Source organism: Battus philenor, unplaced genomic scaffold (genome assembly GCF_028537555.1).
Source record: "Battus philenor isolate CCGP_79_NKW_IND1 unplaced genomic scaffold, ilBatPhil1.0.hap1 SCAF_10, whole genome shotgun sequence".
NCBI classification, from domain to species: domain Eukaryota; kingdom Metazoa; phylum Arthropoda; class Insecta; order Lepidoptera; family Papilionidae; genus Battus; species Battus philenor.
Window position 1 is genome coordinate 10,583,776 of NW_027181662.1, and position 17,608 is coordinate 10,601,383.

The following is a 17,608-nucleotide window of genomic DNA, read 5'->3' on the forward strand; positions in this document are numbered from 1 at the left end:
GCGATGAATTAATGACGGAAAGTGAAATAAATAACAGATATTGATGAGTTTAAGAATGAAATTAAGATATCTTTAATATAATTTTTATGCTTTAAATGTCTTAAGTCAATGATACATCTACATTATATAATGATATACAATTAATGTGATTATTTATTCAACCTGTTAAGTAGCAGCATCCGAATCTTCAATACAAATGCGTATCGATTCTTGGTTTTCTAAAATTGAAGCGATTCTGAATGTCATGATCAACTATTGTTTTCCTTTGACATATATGCGTCAAAGTCAATAGTATGTTTTGTAAAAGTAGGGTTTAACTGGTAAATAAAAGACAAGAGGAGAAAAAATTTATCTACCCTGTACACATTATCGCATTATTGCAGTAAAAATTTAATAAACACTTGTACAGAAATGTCTAATATTAAAATCAATCTTATGTGTAAACTGTTCCTAGGTTATTTAAAAAAAACATTTTGTTTTTTCAAGTAATAAAATTTATAAATTGGAATGAAAATCGTGCTTTTGAAATATTAACATCATAAAAATTTAAAATTGAATAACATTTATCGATTTACAATATAACGTGACATTATTTTTTAATATCTGATATTTTTAACTTTTCGTATCTATCTTCTCCTTTCTTAGTTTCAAAAGTGTCATTTAAAACAAACATGCTGTTTTAAAACAAATATAAATATTTTTAGGAAGAAACAACTTTATGAAATTAAACAAAAATTGTAACAAAAAATAATCTATTTATATCAGGATCAATTTTTTATTTCGTCGTCGTCAATATATTCCATAGACACGCACAGCAAGGCAGAGGCAAAGTATCACAGCAAAATATCTAGGGAGAAATATATCATAATCGCCACGCTTGGCACGTGTGGTTGTGATCGCAGTATTTGTGTTGTGGTACGCGGAGGACACTGCTGCCCGTCCTCTGCAAACTTGCTTGTGCGCAGTGGCAACTCTATATATTCAACGCACCGAGTACGAATTATATAAGATTATATCCCGGAATTCGAACCCGCAACTTACTTTCAGAAGTCTCAGTTTTCGGCCGCTAGGATACCACTAGTCAATTTTTTAATGTTCGAAGAAAAACACAATGTTAATTTTTGAAAAATCGTATCTTATTGCCCTTGTGAATTTATATGTACCAAAAAATTTATCCTCTACTTTAGAACTATAACTAAACAAACATTTAATCCCTGATATTGAACTTAGAGCTTAGACTAATTCTTTATGATTTATTTAAATTTGGCCGGGAAAAATAAAATTTTAGTACATAGTTTCATATTGATGACGGAAAGTAAATATCCTGAGAGCAACCTTTTTCACAATTCTTCAAATTTCACGAGGCTGCTTCTGGCTGCAAAGAAAAAAATTGAGTTAAAAAAATTAAAAAAAAAACTTCGAGATATTAGTGACAACATAATCAGCTAATAGTTTGAAAATTGTAGGTCAGGCTCGTCTGTTCTAGAACGCAGATAATAGTGACGTCATTAAGTAAGACGTATACCCAGGCAATTTAATCGTCATCAGGTGAGATAATTTGTCATGATTAATGAGCTTTTGATGATATCGTGCACCGCTTAAGTAATGGCTGCTTAAATTATTTTAATTATTTGAAACAAGATTTTCATGAATGAAGCGCAATTAAAACATAATTCAGTTTTTTAACATAATCATTACGAGCAATTAATCTAATTAAAATTGTTAAGAAAATAATTAAAAAATATATTCTCGTCTATTTTAGACCGGTATACACTGTTATAACTGAGGCTTAATTTAAAATTTATAATCAAATTTCGTTAAGTTAAATATTTTTGATAATATTACTTTTTGGAAGACATTGACATTTCCAAAATACTCTTTTAATTCCATATATTTAATATGTGGTTAGAGTGAGTGATTACACATTTATATATGCAAGAATTGTCTTTTTGCTATCAGTAAATCTATGGTATATTCTATCCAAAAATCAATGGCTTTAGGAGTAAGAAAAATTGTTCTAAAAAATCTGAATACAGCTTATTTAAATTAATTATTGTTTATTATCTGTCTCTGCAGATTTACTGCCAAATATTATAGGCTTTTTGAATTCCAATACAAGAAATACATTAGTGAATCATATTTGAAAGTGCAGATTTGTTTTAGCAGATTGACGGGAAATGGGTGCAAAAGTATTGAAGCTTTTTGCTGTCAAATGAGCTATACATTCACCCGCCTAAAGCTTTTACATCTAAAGTCGATCAAACTGTATAAAAAGTTAACAGTGTTGTCATTGCATTATGTTTATAAACGTAGAGTGTTTATTTATATTGTACTATATAGCGGTATGTACATCGGTTGTAATACGCGACATTCCCGGCCGTCGGATATCCAGGAATAGATCAGCGCCGTCGGACGAGGCACAAGCGCCGCCAAAAATAAAGGAAGTCTACAAACAAAGGATTTCATAGACACATTGTACGCAACACGAGTCGCCTGTTCTCGTATGTATGTTAATTGATTTGCAATAGCGTGTGTTAACGTCAAATCCATAATATCACACTCATACTATGTCATTAAGTCATACTATGTCATAAATCATTAGACATAGGATAGGTTGTGTTTGTCCACTGATTTATAATAATCGCTGGTAATAAAAACGGAAGTTTTATTTTTCACTAGTAATATTGTTAGGGCTTTATCTTTTTTATTTAACAGTTTATTGTACACAATAAAAACACTAAAGTAACAATACAAATATAACTGACACAACAGGCACTATTATCGAGAGGTTCTCTTATCGAGCGCGACGTAAAATGTCCCAATATATGAAACTTGTTAGACAATCCTATTGAGAATCTAAAGGCAGGCCTATGTCAATTTATAGTAACGAATTCGATGTCATTAACTAAAATGATTTATGTTTTATGTTGTTATTGTCTAATGATTTACAAGGATCAGTGATAATGAAAACAAGTCTAGAAAAACGATGATAATAAATATATATTTCACGAATGATTTTAATGTAGCGTATCAGGTGGTATCATGGTATCAAGCGCAGTGAATGTCGAATGTCCTCCAACAAGGTGGATAGTTATGTGGATGTTAGCGTTTGAAAATCTTTTGATTCTTTTTAGTCCATATAGGCAAGCTTTTCTCAGCTATTTAGTTCATTTTCATTTATTTCAGAGTTGCAGTCATATATTTTCATAGATTCATTTGTATATTATTATAATTGTTGTTGCAAATATACTCTCTGACTCATTATGTCTTAAGATGAAGTAACTTTAAAATGAATCATCTAAATTCTTGTCTGCGAAACCTTGAATTCTTCCATTTCAGGAAGTAGTCATGCATTCCTTTCGTTCAAAATCTCATACTATTACCTATTTCTGAACACAACCCACTTCTACGAGCAACAATTAGTCATATTTAAGAAATGCTTTTATGTTATACTCGTATGTATTATCGAAAATAATTTGTCAAAACATTTGCGATTCTTTCAAACGTACATATATTCACTCGCAAATTAATCGATTCAAAGTGGATAAAAAAATTATCAAAAGGTATTTGTCAAAGAACAAGGTTTTTAATAAAATATATTTTTTAATTCTTCACAATTTACATTAGAAGCCGATGTTAGAACGTGGTACGTCGGCTCGCACGGACTATGTACATAAGTCACATGTCAGGCCCAATCTCTCTCTATATGTTAATGTGTTTTCTAGATACTGACTAATGCATTACCTTTGTCATTGAAATCTGTGAGCTGTGAGAGGTATTTGTTGATAACGCCTTGCTTACGCTGGGTAAATTAAAATCTTTGTTTTTATTCAAATTTAAACATGATTTCAAAGGAATGATTGGATAAAATTATAAGATTTTAAAACTTTTTTTTAGTATTTTACTTTACTATATCATTAGCAAACGATTTGCTTTATTCTAAAAATATTTATTTTTGGACAGCGTGTACAACCTATAACCAAACAGCTTACACGAGAGATCCATCTATGTACTTAATCACGAAATTTTTGATAATCATAACGCTTAGATACTTAAAATTTAAGTAGAAACATTTCTTTCTTCGAGTTCAGGTCAGCCAAGAAGGTATTCTACAAAATTAGACCCGCAAAGTGGTTCAGAAGGCTTTCATTAAGTTTGCGACGCGAGAGGAGCTCTGGCTGTAGTTTAAAAAAGCTTGCCATTTTCACGTTATAGATATTTCAAAAATAAGAATTTCTCTACCACAAATAACTTGTACATTCATATTCCATCTGTACAATAATGTAAACAAACAACGAAGGCTTTTAATATTATTAATAATATAAAATTACTTAACAAAAAGCCTTCAGTTTGCAGATTTGTAGACATATTTACGATTGGAAATACGAAAAAATATTTTAAGCGAAGTATTTAATTTAACCCTGGACATATAATTCGTGATTTCAACTAGAAATATGTGTGAAAAAATATGTTAAGCGAAAACATCATGTTATATGTACAAATGACCTCTAAATGCGATGTGGTGCTATTTAACGGTATTCATCGGATGAGCGATCGCTCCACACGACTTCAACTACTACACACTGCGTCAATTTGTACAGCACATTGTACGCGCCGTAGCCCTTGTACACACAACCACATATTTCGCTTCACTGAAATATGGAAAACGTATTTTTATTGCTTTAACAAAAGACATGTAATATGTGTATTAAGTTTGTAATGCGAATGATATTGAAAAAAATTACATAAAAATGCTGGAAGCGAAAATTAATTTAAAATTAATGTTAAGGTTTATTTCCTTTTTAAATACAAATCCAATACAGAAGTTAAAAATAAATCGCCCAATATTTGCTGCTACGATTATTGTATTGTATTACTCGATGAAATTTCAACTGAAGACATATATTAAATCATTAATACTATTAATGTTTGAAAAATTATAAGTACCTATGAGATTGTTGATTTTTGATTTTTTTTGAAATTTCAAATTGAGATATACTTGAATAAAGCAAACACAATTTTTTTTTTCAAGTAATTCTATTCTTTTTGCAATCATTCTGATCTGTCTAAGGGAAAAATTATTTTACGTCGTTTTAAAAGCTGGATTAACTTCAGGAACTCTTAAAAAAACGAATATGGTCTTGGTTCCATGGTTCTGTAAATTTTAACCTAAGGTAAGTGTCCCATAAACGACCGAAGGAGCAAGTCGATATAAAAGAAAGCACTAGTGGAAGAGGATCAATCTCCAGAGTTTGAGGTTGTTAAAATAATTTTATGTGAATAAACACTATCGAGAAATGTTTAATTATTTTTTTTAATTATGTGATATAAGTGTGTGTTTTCTTTTTCAATGATTAGAATTATGTTTACCTAAAAGTATTTAATTTTACCTAATGTTTATTAAATATGTTAAACATAAAATTTACTCTGTCCCGTGTCTTCTGTGGTAGGTGAAGTCCTGTATTTCAGAATTTAGGGTTCTCATCCGTGAATGAAAATTAAAAATTAGAGAACTGTTTGTGTATATAACTATGTGTGTGTTTGTGAATGCTTGTGTGAGTGACTAAGAGGCGCAAGGATACTTAATAAAAATGTTGTAATTATTAAGCCTATTTTTAGTTCCTAGTAATATTGTGTGTACTGGTCTTTAATGTAACCGCGGCAGACGATCTTAGTAGACTGCTTCACTTTTCTTTGTGAGACGAAGGTCGGCTCATAACATTTGCATAAGCGTTTCGTGATGTTTAACCGTGTCGCAGCCAGGACTTAATGTCATCTGCTGTTAGTTTCGAAATGCGCTTCACTATTACTTGTATAGTGGTATTTAGTTCGGTATAAAAGAAATGTATAAAAATTTCAAATTTTAATTCGTATTTTTTGATACAGGTAACAAAAATTAATTTTTAAAATCGTTATATAGACATCACTACAATCGTCCCCGCATGGACATTGATCTGCCTCGTAGATTTTCAGAAGGACCGATTGGAAGTGAATGCAGGACGTTCTCCGTCACCCTACGACGATCGTGAAAAAATTTGTCGTTATTGTCGGTGGTATATTCATTGTCACTTTAACTTACCAATCAGTCGGGTTATGTCAACTATAACTTTTGGTCTCGTAAGATCCTCTACATTCCTAATTTGAAATTCGTAGAGAAATCCCAAGCATTGTCCTATCCACGGTTCGTTGAGCGAATATGAGCTTGCCAATGATGCACAAAATGAGAATCCACGTCGAAAATCATCATTGGTATCACACATTGCTTGTAAACCTTCGATTTAGAACTTTATTTCTTTACGAGAACTGGTCAGGATCGAGGACCTTCTTAAAGAAGAGACTAAAGAGTCTTCGAAAGTAACAAATAGCCCAGCGGATAAGCAAGCTGAAATAGCAGTGTGCCAGTCACAAAGCACTTAGAACAGATGCCGCTGTGGATTTAAGGTTCTGGAGTGGAGAACATGGACCGGTAAGCTTAGCTTAGGACGTCTATAAATAAAGTACACAATCGATCTTCTTAAAATCGTTGGATGATGCTGAAGGCATACTACTTCCAGGTAGTTTTACAGGAAACTGTGAATGCCTTGAGGCCCGAAATGACGATGTTAAAACAATTTAATAACGAACATTAGAAAAAAACTTTTTTCTATTTTGTTATAGCGCTATACTTTAAAGTTTAGTGTAAAATCGGAAATGGTTCAAGAGAAGTAAATAACCAAACATCGCAAAACTAATCTGCACTTAGTGTTGTGGGGCGCCGCGGTCCGTGGCGGGAGGTAAGTTTTAGCTTGTCACTTGTTTCTCCTGTGCCGTGACTTATGTAGCGAAATGGGTCGGAATTCAATTCGCGATAACAACTATGAATTCTCGAACGAAGTTAACCAGTTTTAAAAATGAAATAGGACATCATAGTAATTACGTATCATAATATATGTTATAATTATCATCTTAATCATCGTCATTTCAGCTGCACGATGTCACTGCAAGACAAGTGCTTCCCTTATAGAATTCCAACAGGTTCGTTAGTATCCAGAGGATAGTTCAAAATCTTAATTATCGTTTTCATATAAACGGAATCTTTGTTGTATTTGTTTCATGTACATAACAAAGTTCGCCTTTTTTAAAAATAATTAATTAATTTTTTTAAAAACCTCCTTGCTTGTAAAGTTTTTAAGAGCTAAACGAGTACAACTCTGTCTTGATTCCAGCAAAACGGCGTCGCTTGTCAACATCTAATACTAGCATGATGGTCGTGCGAGAAATGCTTCTAGAAGACGGGTGACGTTGATGGACCACCATGAGGGAAAGATTCGTCGCCTTGTGATTTTTTATGAAGATATCTCATAAGCAAAATCATCTGTGACTATTCTTATATGTAAGAAGAAATGAAGGCGGTTCCAGTAGCTTAAACTTGTAGGCAGCGTCTTCGAGAACAATCTTCTAAGTGACACTAAGTCGCTTAGAAGATCTGGAGGACATCTTGTCGATATGTTTTTTAATAAATAAATAACTTAAATAATAATGATGAAATAATTTCTCCCTATGTGTAATGAAAAAGGCACGTTATACGTATTTTACCGTATTTTCGTAAACACCATACCTACCCACCCTTTGTTTAGTTAAAGGCGTGTCATTAAAAATAGAACTTAAAGAAGTTATTGATATTGCTATATGATATTGTGATATAAGTTTGTTGATATAAATTTAACCTGTATGATGCGTCTATAGTAACGCTGTTGGCAAAGCGTAAGGGATGCAATGACGTGTCGCCAGACAAAGGGGCCTGATGTATGAATAATGCGGACTTCCCGCAAGGCTTGTGTGTTTGTGAGGATTCCAGAGGCGGCTAATGAAATTATTTGATATTCGACGTGGAAAATTTCGCGGGGGTCGTGATTAAACGTTGTTTGTTTGTGACGTTGAATTAATTCAATCAAGGGGTTTATTTTGCTTTAAATTTGAAACGAAGCAAAAATATATATATATATATATATATATATGTATATATATATATATATACTTGTATGAATTTCAAACTAATGTATGTACCCGTAACTGAATTTAATTTGTTAATCGTTAAGTATATCTTTCGATAAATACGGGCATCATTACGGGCTCATTTATTGTCAAATAATCTATGATAAAGCCTGATCAAAATTGATGCTTTCAGAAATAAAAAAGATGTAATGATAATATAATAATAGTTTTGAAAATTCAGGTTCTTCTCCTTTTTAGCTGACAGACGCCCACTGCAAGACATAGGCCTCCCTCAAAGACCGCCACGATGACCGGTCTTCCGATTTACCACGATCTTAACTATATCGTCGTCCCCCTAGTGGGGGATCCACGCTGTGTCTACCACCTTGTGGACGCTGCTCAAGAACCTTTCGATCTCATCGGCAACCGACAGCACGAGCGTTGGGCCCTGTCCACTGCCACTTTTAAACTAGCAACTCCTAGAGCTAAATTAAGATTACTACATCATCATACATAATAATTTCTGTTTCTGTAAACATTATATCGTCAGAATTTATTGGCCTTTCGCATTGAAGAAGAAAAAAACCATTTTTACATAACATATTGATTACTGCATTTTTCAATAAATACGCTTTACTTTCCCACCCACTTAACTTTTACTGCCTATTACTAATAATCCTGTATGCATCGAAAGATATTTGTTCCAAAATCCTAAAAGATATTTACAAACTAAATCATTATATAGTATAAAATCCTTTTGCGGTAATATGCTGTTTTGCTATGCAATATACTCGTAAATATACTAAAAACGTTGGTGTGATAACAGATAATGTGTTAATAATTGCCGACATAATATTTAATTAAGGGCATAAATACAGTTTGTAAATGTATTAAGCAATATATAGCTAATAAAGTTATTTTAAAATGCAAAGATATATATCAAGTATGCAAAGAAAAATGAATTTAAAAGGTTCCCTTGTCAGTTGTTTCCGTGTTCTTACATTAACAGAGGTGGATGTCGGTGAAACAACCGTTACTCCACAACGCCCGAGAGCGTTGCTTTCCGAGGAGCCCACTGGCACGTCGATATATGACGGCCAACGTAGCAAGAGCTACCCCGGATCTCAATAACTAAACAACGACGGTGTTTTAGTTTGATCGCAGCCCTGTTCGGGGGTCTTTCATAACTGTACAGTGATGAGGTTAGCGGCTCCATTGTCGTATGCAATTGATTAATGCCATAGTTTATCTACCGATATGACAACAATGGCGTCTTACCCGAAAGCCTTAATGCGCTGTGCTAGGTTTTATTTACCCGCACCCACCCTCTATTCACATGGTGTTTCATTATTTACTTCTATTTATTTTAATCTTTAATTTTTCAGAAAGCGTAATTGGCGTCGAAGTTGTATCTATGCGTCTCGTGTTTTATCATTCTTTAGTTAAATCATAAATATATGAATGTGCTAACATAGTTAAGTTAAATAAGTTAAGCAACAGAAACTTATTAAACCTTACACTTTTTTATAATAAATATATAAACTGGTATATTTTGTTACTTTTAATCGTTTATAAAATTAATAAAGTGATGATGAAATTGTTTAAGAAAAAAAAAATTTCAAAATGTTCATAAAAGTCAAGTCGAATCGAATCAGGAGTGAGTATATTCTTACACGAACTAAAGTAACAGACATAGCCAGCGGTTTAGCAACTTGGATTTTGGTGGGCGGGCGGGAGGACGGAGGGCCTCTAGGGTTTTAAGGTTCTAGAGTGAAGACCACGTATCGCCAAGCGCAACGCAAACAGGTAGCTTTCAACCGCTCCTATCGAAAATCTTAGGGCAAGTTGTAATATGCTTAGCAGTGAACATTGTACGGCCGTCATGATGATGATGTAAAAATAATGACCTTGTTAGTCGTTTGAAGAGGCACGATGCGAGTTACTTTCAACTGGTCCTATCGTAAATCTATGGAAAATGCTTACGGACGACTTACGGTTAAAATTATGTTAATAATGGCTAATTACGATTACGATGATTATATCTAAATTTCCATACATGAGTATAATTGTACTGACATTTAAAAATTAATTTTAATAATATAATAACAAGGGAAACATGTACCTTCATATGTTATTTCGTTAATAGGTATCAATGTATCTGAATTTATGTGATTTTAATAACAACCTGTACAAGCTGCGTGTAGATGTCATTCACAGATTTGACAGATGAAATTTCTACGTCGGGCTATTCTATGCAAATGTTCACCCTCGTGTTCCCTGCACGACGCTGTGAGTAAATAGTATTGATTGATCTAAATTGTTGAATTGTGTGGACCGGGCTCGGTGATGGATAGTCTATGCTACGAAGGTTAAGTGCAGGGTGTGAGTCCGTTTAGACATATAGTTTTATATTTTGATTTTCAAATATTTCGGCTATCTCTGATTCGTAATATCACATGATGTTGAGAGCCGCGTAATTTACGTATATTTCTACCTTTACCATCCATGTTTGTTTTATCTATATTTGTCTGTGAATTTCTGTTTTTTTTTTGTGATTAAGTAGCTCTAAGTCATGAGTATTTGTTAAAAATTTCAGCACCAATTGCGCAAGTCATATGACTAGTCTATTACAGTAAAGTTTAGCTTATGTTGTAGATAAAGAATATGAAAATAAAATTATGATACGATATCTATGTAATCAATGTATAAGAGAACTATATAAATCGTGACTAATGTTGTAGTTTTCATTGGTCTTAAACATTTCACACACATATCATTATTTTTTTAAAACTTATATATAGTCTCTGTATGTAAATTTATCAACGAATACAAAAATGCTGTTAAGTATGAAGCAAGTTGGCCTATTTTTTCTTTCAATATTTTCGGTAAAGCATCAGAAGAATCTTTTCTCATCAAGAGTAAAGAAAATCTAAATTTAACGAACACTTCTTCTTCCCTCTTCGAACAGCTTTCAAACATTTGGTATAAGTTAATATATAAAAATTTATAATTTATTACATTTTGGGATTTAAATAAAAACCGTCATAACGGCGATGAACGCTTACAAAAATATTCTAATCACAATATTTTTATAGGTTTATAATATTACATGGAAAGGCTTATTTTTGTAAATAATAGCAGATTTTTTTAATACGGTATTATGTAAATAAGTTATATTTACTGAACGAATATTTTGTTTTATTTACTGGTATGTAGTCGAATAGATGTATACATAAAGGGACAAACGAAAAACAAAACAAAGCAAATAACATTGCACTTAATACCAGATGACAGGCCGGAAGGTGTGTGGGCGATGAAGACCGCTTTCAGCACTCCACGGTAAGGGGGGGCTACCTTGACATCCCACACGTGGGTCCGCCTTGTCTGCATGTTTGTTTCTTGTCATCGTGTCGGCGTACACTGCGGGGAGAGAAAACAAACATAAATCTTTATTTTATACGAAAAACTGGTTAGACCAGGAATTCCACTATTTGCAGTCATCGGAAATTTCTTCTCTGGTTATAATACTATTAAAATAAAGATAAAACAAAACTTTATGATATTAAATGATAATAAAAAATAATAAATGAAGTTTTCTTATTTTTGGTATTTTAAATAGAAATAAAAGCTATAAAGAATATCATATCGCGGCAGTTTCGGTTAATATTTAAGTGTATTTAAAATATTTATATTATCGATTTTATTTATTACGTCGTGAATGGATTGTTACAGATTGGTATTTTGACGTAAATTCTCATTAATAATTATTTAGCGGCAGAAATCTATGCTTCATTGGTTTAGTTAAGCTGTTGACATAAATCGCAACGATGAATTAAGATGTTTGAGATTTAATAAATAAGAGATAAAATATATTCAAGCTACATAACGTTATCTAAATATCGAAGTGCCAAGTAAGAAATTATATAGAAAAAGTACGGTTTCCTCCGACCACCAGGAAAAAGGAAAAGGTTTTAGGTATCAGAAAAAAGAGCTTTTACGAAGGTAGTGTACAAAATGCGAGAGATTAACGTCAGAACGATATATATTTTATTGCGTATTTATTAAAATTGTGTCTAGATGTAAAGTAATTAAGGTGTATAATTGAAAGGTATAAATGTCGCAGGTAATTGTTATCTCTTCGCTGAAGGACAGCGACATATCCATGACTAGTGGGAGTGAGATGACAGATTGTGGAGCGAGAGGGAACTATGGCATTTTGATAAATGCGCAGCCATTGCTCAGAGCGGGCTGTGTACCATTGGTAAGTAATGACCACTCCATAAAGACATGGTTAAGGTTAAAAGAAAATTACTTTATCAACGCCTTGTTTTAAATAAATATCCTGTTTCAGGAAATATTATTGTTGTTTCAAATACAAGAAATTGAGATGTTACGGAGATGTTACGATTTAGCCGCTTATTAATAGGTACACAGGTGATGCATTATGAGGTTCATTTATTTCACACTGATTTAGTCCCTTCAAATAATACTTATTTTTGAACTCGGAATTTGTTTCTACGAGTTTCGGCTCGCATCATTACGAATAATTCTTGTAAGCTACATTGCTCTCACACATTTCTAACTAAAATATTATAATAGTATCAAATTAAAAAAAAAAATTACCGAAGACGGATTTGCTGTACATATAAAATCATGCATTTTAATTAAATTACAAACGCAAACCTCTTTGTGTTGCAAGATAATGGATTACTTAATTCAAAAATTGTACACGACCGAATAAAAAAATCACTTCGTAGATTGCACGTAGCAATATTAATTCTCTAAGATATTAAAATGCTATAAAAGCTCTTAATCTATGCTGAGAGAAGAAAAAAGTCCGTAATGTAAATCGTGTGTCTATGACATTCCCATTGGTTAAAAAGGGTTAAGACAGCTGTCAGATTGGTCTTCCACCAAAGGAATGAAAAATGACTCGAGATAATCTGTGACAGATTCGTCTTACTAAAAAAGCCGACGCTTGACGCTGATAAATAAGATTATTCAAACATTTCCAACCTTGAAGTCTTGGTTCCTGTTTTAATTACCTGAATTCTCACAACGTGTATCATATGATTTATTCATAAGTTTCTTCCCTTCGATTTGATAAAAATGTAAAAAATATTCTTGTAAATATTTAAGATGGCTTTTAAAATTAATATGTTCTTTAAGTAACTATTCTTTTTGCAAAGATAAATCGTTTATTAATACTTTAATCAAATCTATTTACTTGTATATATGGAATGATTGGTTATAGATGAAAAAGGTTTAAAGAGCTAAATGTATAGTACACTCTTTTCAAACATCAAAAGTTTCAGAGATAAATAATAAAATCCTCATAATATAGCAAAAAAAAATTCAAAATCGGATTGTATTAAATAAAATAAAATCGGACAATGTATTAAAATTAATTATAATGTATAAAAAAATTATAATATATATATTACCCCATACTTTATATCGACATAAGTTATTAGTCTATCGCGGTCAAACAAAAAAAATATTAAGACTTATGTTTTGGAGTGATCATATTATACAGAATGATTGGTAGTAGGTGAGGAAGGTTTCAAGCTTTTTGCTGACTGATAAGCCGTACATTCTCCACTTAAAAGCATTTATACCTATAACATTATCCTGAACGTATAATGTACAATACACACATACATATTTACAAATAAATTGAATAGTTGTACAAAAAAACAAACAAAATAAGAATATCTTGGATGCTATTTGATTAAGGTTATGACGGACAAATATTACGTTAAAATGTAAATAGTTAGTCTTATAATTAAAGGAACAGTATTGACTTTGAGGATACGTGATGTAATCAGTTTGTTCAGCTGAAAAACGTGGAGGAGTATAAAGATTTTTCTGCATTTTATTATGGCAGTGAACTGCAAATGTATGGTCGGACAGTAATCAAAGAGATAGAACAGCCAGCAACAGCAAAAGGGTTCGGTAGGATAATCAATTATGTATGGCTAGGTGAGGCCGGCGGGCAGTTAGTCGGAATGGTCTCGCCATTACCAACTAATTCCTTGTCATTTGCCTGCGGCCGGTGGCGGTGCGACGGTCAACCTATTCTGTAACGCCTTCTGTGTTGCGATTAGAATCCGATTTCCCATTTTCATTTATAAACATGTCCGAGATTCTATTGAAATTGCATTATCAACTATACATTTTCTCGTATGATTTTTGTAAATATAATGAGTAGTGAAATGCATAATAATGTGAATTTTATAAACAATCTTCGCTGTAACTCTTCTGTGGACAACTGTGTACGGTATTACAATACATTCCTATAAAAATGTTATAATAGTGTTAAGAATTTTTAAAATGATTATAAAGCTTGAGAATGAATTTATCTACTTATCCATTAAGGATATTATAAAAGAAATCTTAGTCGGGAGACGCCAGATGCAGGCCGCTTCCAACCGTTCCTTTTGGAAATCTAAAGAGGATTGGCCTTTACCCAGCATTGGTCGCCCTTCTGCTGAAATGAATATTGTAAAAGCAGATCAAATATATACCTTTAGTTTATTTTAGCATGATTTTGATGTATATCTTACAGCGGAAAAGTAAAAATAACTTTTAATCATTGGTGCTGTCCATTTGGTTACAGATACGAAATGGCTGGGCGCAGAGGGCGCCTAGCCAGAGACCTCTCTCATCTTTTAGGTAACGGAGCTCAAGAGCTCTTGGTGAAGCCTCGACTAGGGCCGCCTACATACTTCTTTTTTACCGGAATGGGAGGCAATCGAGCTCAAAGGCCCCGTGGGAGAACCTCGGCTTGGGCTTTTACTCGTCGATAATACCCAACTGTTGACTTTTACAGCTATACCACATTTAAGGATATCAGAGCGTTAAAGGAACTTACTTTAAATCTCTTTGTAGTAATTTCATCCGGGTTCGTAATATTTTTTATTTCGTTAAATTTGAAAGCCTTGAGTAACAAGAGCCTTAAAGCTTTCAGCTTCAACTGGTACTGTACACGTATTTGACATAGATTTTATTTCCGAAGGTGCTTGCGAGGGCAGGAAAGGGCTGAAGTAGCTCGGGCGGTTATTGTTATCGGATTATCGAGGTAACGTCTAGAGATAACGTTAAAGTGATTAGAAAACGTCAGTGTTGAGAGAAGAAATGACGGAACTGTACTCGCTGCAATGGTACTTCAATAAAAGACTTTTGTCTCCCTTGATCGATTTTCTATAATTCTTAATTCAACGTAGGATATATGACACCACTTTTCACGTCTAAATGAGTCTACCGTCTATTTGGAAAATATATGCCAGAGACCTGAGTTCTGAATCTCTCGGGCAGAAGAAACTCAGCGGACTGTGTAAGTTTTCATTTTTTAAGGAATATAGAATATCATCGACCAACCAACATCGAATATCCTGAGATGTACGCATTATCTCAAAAGTGAGCTATCTTCTATGAAAACATTTACCAAAAGTAATTAAGCACATGACCTTCTCGGACTTTTTTAAAAAAATCTCGTGATAGAAATTTTCAGAACATTTTATGGAATGCTATTGTAAAAGTGAACCATGTACAATTCGAAAGCATAATAATTTTAAAATTTGATGTAGTAGGTTATTAATAATTTTTCATTCATATTATTGACAAATTGAATCATTGTCAAGATTTCGCAATATGTTAAAAATTAAAATCTAATTTAGTTATCCTGTATCGATATTCGTCAAGCTAATATATAATACATGGCTGAGAGTTTTAAACGCGCCATGTTACGTAGCGTACAATAAACTCACTCGAGATTATATAGTTTTTATCACTTTCACAAAACTATAATACGTAACATAGTTTTTTATGGAATGGCCCCCATGTCCACTTATACAAACTTAAATTATTAAAGAATAGCAAAAGAATAATTCAAAAAGAAATTAAAAAGAAATAGTTACTTTTTTTTCAAAAAGCATTGCCGGCTCATATTTCTTATTTACGCACTTTACGTAATGTGATGTCTTGTAATACTATGTAAGATGATTAATATCTATGTAAAAATTCGTTAGAAAATTGCAAAATTTTCAAAAATTGCAAAGTCATTTATACTAAACAGATTATATAATTACTTTTAATTATACAAATCTTCGTCACCGAACGTTGAAACTAAAAAGTCAAGTTCCGCCGACCAGTTCTTTGATAGAGTCGTACCCAAAACCAGCATTAAGTGAAACGCCTTCCGCCTAATAAATTAAAAATATCTAAATTGTCATTAGTTATTGAAGTTTCACTTTTTACGATAACTTGGTAGCTTTTAAAGATGAATATATTATAAAAGTCCTTTTTTAATATTTATTTAAGGTAACAGACCTTATTTATATATACAAATATACACTCTTCCTCATACACAATACTCATTGTATGGAATTTAAAAGAGGTCTTAAACTAGGACCAAAGTGTAAGGGCTTATTGCTAGAGACTAAACAGTATGTGCCTCTTTAAAAGTACTTATTTCTTATGAATGCACTCTCAGGAACACTATGCTCGCGTGTATGCACACGTATTCTTAACTTAAAATTAACTGCTTAATTCAACCGTAAATATTTTGTTAGGATACTATTACCCGTTAACAACCACTAAAAACGTTTTTCGGAGCATTTCTTATATAATACCGATATTTTAAATATTTAAATATGGAATAATTTTATGCTTCTTGAATTATTATTAAGCACAAGTTATGTAACTTAACCATGCGAACTTCGAGATTTTCAACAAAGGGTAACAAAGCGCAGCAAGAATTTTTTTTTTTTAATTTTGATTTAGGTAACTAATGAATGAATAAAACTTGTTATCAATGTAATTTAGTTTTACAATCATTGTCATTTACTTAATGTAAATACAACCAGCGTATTATTATAATTTCTTTAACGGTATTTAAGATATCTTTAAATCATTTAAATATATATCACAAACAAAGCTAGCTCCTACAGTTTTATTTGGTTTAATTTTTAAGTTAATTATTAAAGTAAGCATTCGCCGATGTCGGATGTAGCCTTTTTTATCATAGACTTATAAGATGACGTGAGAGTAGAAGACAGATAAACAATTTTAACACGAAAGAAAATAAAGGAGGGATGCAAACAAATAAAGCGACCAAGGAGCGAGTGCCACCCATATCAATCATCGGCAATATTTGCTATTGCCTGTAATCTGTGTGCCCAAACTTCGCCCTTGAGGGACGCGCCTGCTATGGGACAAAAATCGACTCTCACGGAAATTATATTGATATTCAATACACAATAAATGGCCGCTGTCAAAAACTTGCTGTTCGCTCCTACGGTCATCCCTAAGCTATCTGTGTCATTTGCCATTGGAAACGCAGGCGATCGTCCCTTTTCTTCCCGTAACACTTGCTAAGTCGGAGGGAGATAACCGTGTGCAGTGAGTTTAGCGCGCCTTTGTCACAAGGAGTGAACTAATTTTTCATCATACGGCCCGCGACAGTAACAAATGCTACCCGAACTGTCTCCTTCTTTAATAATACTTTTTATATTTATTTTTTTCAAGGGTAGTTCGCCCCCCGACGAATGAAGATTTTCATCTGAACACAAGGGGGAAAATTGAGGAAAGCTTAAAATGTCGTCTGTCATCTGGATTTTAACGAGATTGCGAT

At 32.7% G+C, this 17,608-nt stretch overlaps 1 long non-coding RNA gene across 1 annotated transcript in view; it reads right to left on the bottom strand.

The window, feature by feature from the left end:
• Positions 1 to 780: 780 nt before the first annotated feature.
• LOC137926107 (uncharacterized) overlaps positions 781 to 17,608 on the bottom strand; it is a 28,394-nt gene continuing 11,566 nt past the window's right edge. The window contains exons 2-3 of the long non-coding RNA XR_011107694.1: positions 11,259 to 11,394; positions 781 to 1,375 (exon numbers count right to left, since the gene is read on the bottom strand). This is a non-coding gene — a long non-coding RNA (uncharacterized lncRNA). The remainder of the gene's footprint in view (positions 1,376 to 11,258; positions 11,395 to 17,608) is intronic.